At 43.7% G+C, this 8,459-nt stretch overlaps 1 pseudogene; it reads right to left on the reverse strand.

The window, feature by feature from the left end:
• Positions 1–271: 271 nt before the first annotated feature.
• Positions 272–1,860, reverse strand: LOC132576011 (heterogeneous nuclear ribonucleoprotein A3-like; annotated as a pseudogene).
• Positions 1,861–8,459: the final 6,599 nt, after the last annotated feature.

An 8,459-nucleotide genomic window follows, 5' to 3' on the forward strand; every position in this document is an offset into this window, starting at 1 on the left:
TCTCCCAGCTGCACCCCCAAAGTCCCCAGATATTTTCTTAGTTAGACTTGGCAACCCTACACCAGGCCCAGGATAATGACACCCCCCAGCTAGACCAAATCATGGGGTCTGGCAATCTAGATCCCCATCGATGTGGTCTACATACCACAGGTACTGCAATCACACCTTCTTAATTAGATCTTCTTAAACTACTAAGTGATGGACACAAATATTACAGCAATAAACAGTAAATTACAAACAGGTACAATAAGGTAGGTTCTGGTCACCAGCTCTACAGATTCTTCTGATCTGCAGCAGCTTGCACTTCTTGCTTGGAAAGTGCTGGTTTCATTTCCCAATGATGTCCATTTATGGTGTGGTACCTTTGCAAAACAATTGCACTAAACACCTCACAATCATCAATTGTCACAAAAGCAAACCCTCTTTTCTTTCCACTCTATCATCCATTACTTGCATACTTTTGATCAGACCATATTTTTCAAAATAGTTCCTTAAACTATATTCCTCCAGGTCTCCAGTTCCCCCTACAATTTTTTTCCCCAGTTAGGTGGGCACCAGGTTTCACAGAAGCTTCCCTAGAAGCTGCTTTCTTTAGTCTCACCACCCAGTCATCCACCTTATGTAGTTGAGCTGCCAGTGCAGCATTTGCCTCCACCTGGCAAGAATAGGTCACAAACCCAAACCCATGGGAAAATTTTGTCCGTGGATCTCTCACTACCACATAGTCAGTGAGTGTGCCCCAAGTTTCAAAGTGTTCCCTCAAGCTGTCACCTGTAGTCTCAAAGTTCAAACCACCAACAGTTTCCTCAGCTGTTCTGGTTCCTGAGAACCTTGTCTCTGTGAAGAGCTGTGTTGCACTCTGCAGCTTTTCTCTCCTCTGTACAGTCCACTTTGAGAGAGTGTTTTGACTCAGTTGCTTTCTTCTGCCATTGAAGTTCACATTCCACCAAATCCTCCCCTATAAACATAGCCATAGGCATGTTTTCATACACAGCAACCTTCCATGTTCAATTCTACTCCTCATACTGGATGGGTATCCTGGCCACTGGGAGGGTAACTCCTTCAGCTTCATGAATGCACAGCACCTTTCTTCCTTCATCTGGGATGAAATATTTGGGTCCACAAGAGAACAATGGACAGAGGTCAAAAGGGAAGCAGTGTCTCGCCAGGCTGTAGCACCATGCCCATCCACAGTCACTTCCTTACAGTGACACTGAGGAATACACTCAGGGTCCGGTTCAGAAGAAGTGAGTCCAGGGCCCATAGGCATCATGTGGAATACCACAGTAGTGGTGGACTTTGGGCACTGACTCCAGATATTCCCCAACTCATTGCAGGAATAATAATGCACATTAGAGCTTTCACCTCATCTATAGTCTTAGCATCAGCTACTTCAATCCATAGGTCATAGGCCTTCCCCAGCCTATACATTAATTTTGGGTAGGACTCTTTGGGTCAGGTTTCACTTCCTTGAACCTCTTGCAGGCTCTTTCCTTGGAGAACCCCACCCTCTCATGTACTCTCTGTTTAAACAGCTTGTATTCTGACCACCTTCCATCTGCACAGACAATGAAACCAGAACTCCACTTAGTTGGGGTTTCAACTTCTCCATATACAGTTCTGGGGGAAGCTTGTAGTCCATGCAAACTTGCTTAAAGCTTTGTAGGATTGCTTCAATGTCCTCCCCTTCCTTGTATAAAGGGTACTTTCATCTATCCCCTTGTACAGCAGCATCTAGAGAAAGCAGCCCTTAATTTGCAGTTGAAAACGCAAGGCCTCTTCACTCAGGAATGCCATCTCTCTGTCTGGTGTTTTCTCCTCAGACGTGTAGAATGTAAATTCAGATTTGCACTTGCGCATGGACAGAGTGCCAGATAGATTTCCATTAATCCTGATCATAGAACTCATTTGCACTAACCTGCCTTGCACTACTGTTACCTATTACCTTTAAAGTATTATATTTGCAGAACTTGCCTTAAAGTGTATAGTACCTTTTTCCTATGGATTTCTTTCCTATGGAAGAAAAATAGGCCTCTATTAGAGTCTTTGCTAAGCATAATAATATAAAGGAAGCACATTGCATATCACAAAGCACATTTCTCTAGCAAGAGAACATTATCAAAGTTCTGTTGGCATCCTTTGATAAGGAAAGCTTTTCTCCCTGCCTCAAGGAAGGACCCCCAAGCCTGAAAGGAGCCATCACTCCCATGCAGTAGAGACTGTACTTACTGACACATTCTCTGGAACCAAACCAGAAACCTTGCGGATGCTGGATGCCAGGAAGACGGGAGATTGGGAGTAAAAAACAAAGAAATCCCCAAGGAATTACCTCACCCTGGTAAAGATGGGTTTCTTTAAGCCAATGAGATACCACAAAAGACTAAGAGCGAGGATTTGTAACCAATCAACTAGACCTGCTTTGTTATCAGAAACTGTATAGATATGCTATGTTTTGTAAAGATGGGTTTGAGAAAAAACGCAGGAAGGATGGTGGTACAGAAAGAATATGGCTTTTTCCTCCTGCCACTGGTGGTAATAAAGGAATCTCTGGATCAACTCACTTGGAACTCTGGCTGTTGAGTCTCTTAAATTGGGCTGGAGGGACTCAAGGATTTTTTTTTCCAAATTCCAAAATTGGGAAGGTAAGTCAAGTCCACTGAGCACTCTGCCTCTGTACTGGGTCCAAAATTTAGTCCATCCCACTGCTAAGGCCACCATGTCACACAGCAGGGGCCTAGCAGGGGCTTCTACTGGCTGCCACCACTCTGGTAAGGGTCTGCATTTTAGGGCCCAGAGCACCCAACCACCCTTGTCTTCCTTATTAATAAATACCTCTTAACTGTGACCAAGGAGATGTGAGAACCAAGGCGGTGGTATAATGCCATACAGTCCACCTTCCAATCATTAATCATTAATGATTTGGAGTTGGGCATAAGCAGTGAAGTGCCTAAGTTTGGGAATGACACTAAATTGTTCAGGGTGGTGAGAGCAAGGGAGGATTGTGAGGCACTCCAAAATGATCTGTCAAGGATGAGCGAGTGGGTGTCAACATGGCAACTGAGGTTCAGTGTGGCCAAGTGCAAAGCAATGCACATTGAGGCCAAAAATCCTAACAATAAATATAAGTTGATTGCGTGTGAACTGGTGGAGACTGATCAAGAGAGAGATCTTGGGGTCGTGGTACATAACTCATTGAAAACGTTGAGACATTGTGTGACTGCAATAAAAAAAAGGCCAACGCTATGCTGGGAATTATTAGGAAGGGAATTGAAAACAAATCCGCCAATATCATAATAACCTTGTATAAACCGATGGTGCGGCCTCATTCAGAATACTGTGTACAATTCAGGTCACTGCACCTCAAGGTATTATAGCATTGGAAAAAAGTGCAGAAAAGGGCAACTAGAATAACTAAAGGGTTGGAACACTTTGCATATGAAGAAAGCTTAAAATGCTTGGGGCTCTTTAGCTTGGAGAAACATTGACTGAGGGGTGACATGAAAGAGGTTTACAAGATTATGTATGGGATAGAGAAGGTAGAGAAAGAAGTACTTTTCTCCCTTTCTCACAACACAAGAACTTGTGGATATTCAATGAAATTGCTGAGCAATTGGGTTAGAACTGATCAAAGGAAGTACTTCTTCACCCCAAGGGTGATTAACACATGGCGAACAAACATGTGGACAAAGGGGACCTGATAGATATTGTTTACCTTGACTTCCAGAAAGCTTTTGATAAAGTTCCTCATCAAAGGCTCCTTAGTAAGCTCGAGAGTCATGGAGTAAAAGGACAGGTCCTCTTGTGGATCAAAAACTGGCTAATTAATAGGAAGCAGAGAGTGAGTATAAATGGGCAGTCTTCGCAGTGAAGGATGGTAAGCAGTGGAGTGCCGCAGGGCTCTGTACTGGGTCCCATGCTCTTTAACTTGTTCATAAATGATTTGGAGTTGGGAGTAAGCAGTGAAGTGGTCAAGTTTGCAGATGACACTAAATTGTTCAGGGTGGTGAGAACCAGAGAGGATTGTGAGGCACTCCAAAGGGATCTGTTGAGGCTGGGTGAGTGGGCGTCAACGTGGCAGATGAGGCTCAATGTGGCCAAGTGCAAAGTAATGCACATTGGGGCCAAGAATCCCAGCTACAAATACAAGTTGATGGGTTGTGAACTGGCAGAGACTGATCCAGAGAAAGATCTTGGGGTCGTGGTAGATAACTCACTGAAAATGTCAAGACAGTGTGCGATTGCAATAAAAAAGGCCAATGTCATGCTGGGAATTATTAGGAAGGGAATTGAAAACAAATCAGCCAGTATCATAATGCCCCTGTATAAATCGATGGTGCGGTCTCATTTGGAATACTGTGTGCAATTCTGGTCACCACACCTAAAAAAGGATATTATAGCATTGGAAAAAGTGCAGAAAAGGGCAACTAGAATGATTAAAGGTTTGGAACACTTTCCCTATGAAGAAAGGTTAAAACGCTTGAGGCTCTTTAGCTTGGAGAAACCTCGACTGCGGGGTGACATGATAGAGGTTTACAAGATTATGCATGGGATGGAGAAGGTAGAGAAAGAAGTACTTTTCTCCCTTTCTCACAATACAAGAACTCATGGGCATTCAATGAAATTGCTGAGCAGTTGGGTTAGAATGGATAAAAGGAGGTACTTCTTTACCCAAAGGGTGATTAACATATGGAATTCACTGCCACAGGGGGTGGTAGCAGCTACAAGCATAGCCAGCTTCAAGAGGGGTTTAGATAAAAATATGGAGCAGAGGTCCATCAGTGGCTATTAGCCACAGTGTGTGTGTATATATATATATATATATATATATATATATATATATATATATATATATATATATATATATATATGTATATATATATATATTGGCCACTTTGTGACACAGGGTGTTGGACTGGATGGGCTATTGGCCTGATCCAACATGGCTTCTCTTATGTTCTTATGGAATTCACAGCTGCAGGAGGTGTATATATATATTGGCCACTTTGTGACACAGGGTGTTGGACTGGATGGGCTATTGGCCTGATCCAACATGGCTTCTCTTATGTTCTTATGGAATTCACAGCTGCAGGAGGTGGTGGCAGCTGCAAGCATAGACAGCTTCAAGAGGGGATTGGATAAACATATGGCGCAGCGGTCTATCAATGGCTATTAGCCACAGGGAATAGATGGAACTCTCTATCTTGGGCAATGATGCTCTGTATTCTTGGTGCTTGGGGGGAAACAGTGGGAGGGGTTCTAGTGTCCTGGCCTCACTAATGGACCTCCTGATGGCACCTGGTGTTTTTTTTTGGCCACTGTGTGACACATAGTGTTGGGCTGGATGGGCCACTGGCCTGATCCAATATGGCTTCTCTTACGTTCTTATGTTCCAGAACTGCCACTTTCTTCAGGGGAACTGATCTCTGTCACCTGGGGATCACATGTAATCCCAGGAGATCTCCAGCTGCCCCCTGGAGGCTGGCAACCCTAACCTCAGGCCATGAATAGCTTTTACAGTAAGCACCAGCACCTTGAATTAGACTCAGAAACAAATAAGCAGCCAGTGAAGAGACATCAGGAGGACTGTTGTAATGTGGCCATGATGGGCAGACCCAGATCACTGCATTATGCATATGTGTCAGCTGCAGCTATCTTGCCAAATGCCGTGTTGAAAATGTCTCCGTTTTTTTTTTTTTTTTAAAAACCCTCAAAAGCCTGCTCATTTTGAATTGCATGTTGTCATATGAAGTGTTAAAGTTGATGTGCAATTGATGTTGTAAACATGGTAAGTTTGAATGTCAATCACATTTTTCTGAAGGTTGCAGCATCCCTGATGTCAGAGTCTTTGTGCTGCTCCTTGTTCCGTGATATTTAGGTATCCAGATTGTAACAACAGTCTTATTCCTTTTTGTTGCACAATGGGAGCTGAAGATCTGTACTAGAGAATATAATTGAATTCTCCTTCGCATCAACAAGGCGGAGATTTTCTGCTATTCTCCCTACCCCCCCCCCCACAGCACCGTAATGTGGTGTTATTGAAAAGACCCTTTAAAAAGCATATTTCCTTCTCCTCCTCAATGTAATTTACTATATTTGTTACATTGTACTGAATCTAAGCTCCTGTAGCCATTAACCAGAGAGTCAAGCTGTAATGTGTTTTCTCTGATACATGTTTTAATGAGTGACGGGAAATGGTATTGAGAAGGAAATGCAACAGCCCGAGATGGATCCGGTTCCAGGAACAAATAATTACCTTCCTCATCTCTGGCAGAGCTTTCTGCTTTCCTTACAGCCTGCTAGCAAAGCACACAGAGTATTCTTATTAAGAATGAAGACACAATGAATTCACTTTCGACAGGCAGTCCAAATGGCTTTTATTTTGAATAGCTTTTTCTTTGCTGTTTGCAGGAAGAGAAGGACACAAGAGCATGCACATTGGATCAAACTGATAGTCTGTCCAATAAACAGCTTGGCTACAGCAGTGTTCAGATAAGATGATTCAGGATGTTTCAACAAAACTTCACACTGCCTGGGTCTTCCATTCTACTTTGTCCTTTCTTGGCCTCAGGCAATGTAGGCTATCCAGGTTGTTCTAAGCATTAAAAAAATGCACCTAATAGCTACTGGCTTTCCTGCTTTCAACATATTTTTATATGCTACAGCTGATACTTCCATCTGGTGGCAAAGACTTCTTCAAGTCCATTATCAAGGTCCTTACCCCTGCCCATGATGAAATAAAAAGTTCCACTTTCCTTTGTAAATGTTGAGTTCACATTCTGTGAAGGCTCAGATGTTGAACTCAAACCATCATTACAGGTAGTCTGCAACCAGCTCTCCAGTTTCTTCTAAATCCCAAACTGCAGAGTTTGGGGCAAGAAAGCCATTACAATATAATGAATGGGAGCTCAGAGACAGAATGGATGGTGGGCTTTGTACACATAGTCAATGAAGACTGTTCAGCATGAAAGGAACCAAAATGTTCTAGCTTTTTCCTTACCCTCCTTGGTGAATTTGCAGATAGAGTCAAGGGTGGGGAGAAGAAGACATTGGAAGAAGAAGACATTGGATTTATATTCTGCCCTTCACTCAAGAGTCTCAGAGCACCTCACAATCTCATTTATCTCCCTCCCCCACAACAGACACCCTGTGAGGTGGGTGGGGCTGAGAGGACTCTCTTCTCTGGACTTCCTTTGCTCTCTTCTCTGGACTTCCTTTGCCCAGTTCTTCCCAGATTGCTGCAGGGCTTGGAAGAGTCACTGTGGCAGTTCAAGTAAGTTTCCCCCACATTTTTTATTTCTATTTCTTCCCCCCATTTCTTTATTTTCCTTTTTTCCATTTCTTCCCCACATTTCTCTTTCTCTCTCTCTCTCTCTCTCTCTCTCCTGAGTGGTGGGTTTTGTGAAGGACGACTGGTGGGGGATGTGGGTGCCTTGGGCCTGGTGGGAGCAGCTGCAGTTTCTGCAAGAAGAGAGGGAGGGAGGGGTGGCAGTGGTAGGGGGTGGGAGCCAGCTACCACCAGTTCAACTTGCACTTGATTATCCCAGATGGTGCGGCCTAATATGCTAATATTAGGGGGTGTGGCCTAATATGCTAATGTGTTCCTGTTGGCCCGCAAATGATGTTATAAATTTCTAAATGGCCCTTGGCAGAAAAAAGTTTCCCTACCCCTGCCCTAACCAATGACAAAATGCACAGTTCTCCTGCATTTTCTGTTTTAGCACATAGGATTAAAGTTCAGAAGAATTGTGTCTCTCATAGGCTGTGATTACATATGCTAAATAATGCTATTTCAATCCACTTTCAATGCAGTTTTCAACTGGATTTTACTGTGTGAACTGGCAAAATCCAGTTTGAAAGTGCACTGAAAGTGGATTGAAACTGCATCCTCAGTGTCCTTGGAGAGTCAGCTAGGATTGCCAGGTCTGACTCAGGACATATTAAGGGACTTCAGAGGTGGAGCCAGGACCACTTTGGGGGTGCAGCCAGGAGGAAGGTTGTGATAAGCAAAATTGAACTCCAAAGGACTGCGCTCCTTTAAAATGCCTTCCTTTCATTGGAAAATGGAGGATGGGGGCACCTTGTTTGGGGCTCATAGAATTGGACCCCCAGGTCCAATCTTTTTTGAAACTTGGTGGGGGGTTTTGAGGAAAAGTACCAGATGCTATGCTGAAAATCTGGTGCCTCTACCTCAAAAAAGAGCCACCCAGGCCCCAGATACCCACAGATTGATTCTCCATAATACCCTATAGGGACTGGTTTCCATAGGGTATAATGGAGTTCTTAGCGAACATCCCCCCCCCCCCCATTTCTGATAACCCTGAAGCCAGGGGAGGGCTTCCAAACCAGGGGATCCTCTGGTCCCAACTGGAGATTGACAAGCCTAAGAGTCACTGATCTATGCAAATGAGGGTGATTTTTTTCTCTTCTTTTTCTGGATTGAATAGGCTCTGGTTGGCACC

This window comes from Heteronotia binoei, chromosome 1 (genome assembly GCF_032191835.1).
Source record: "Heteronotia binoei isolate CCM8104 ecotype False Entrance Well chromosome 1, APGP_CSIRO_Hbin_v1, whole genome shotgun sequence".
Taxonomy (NCBI): Eukaryota; Metazoa; Chordata; class Lepidosauria; order Squamata; family Gekkonidae; genus Heteronotia; species Heteronotia binoei.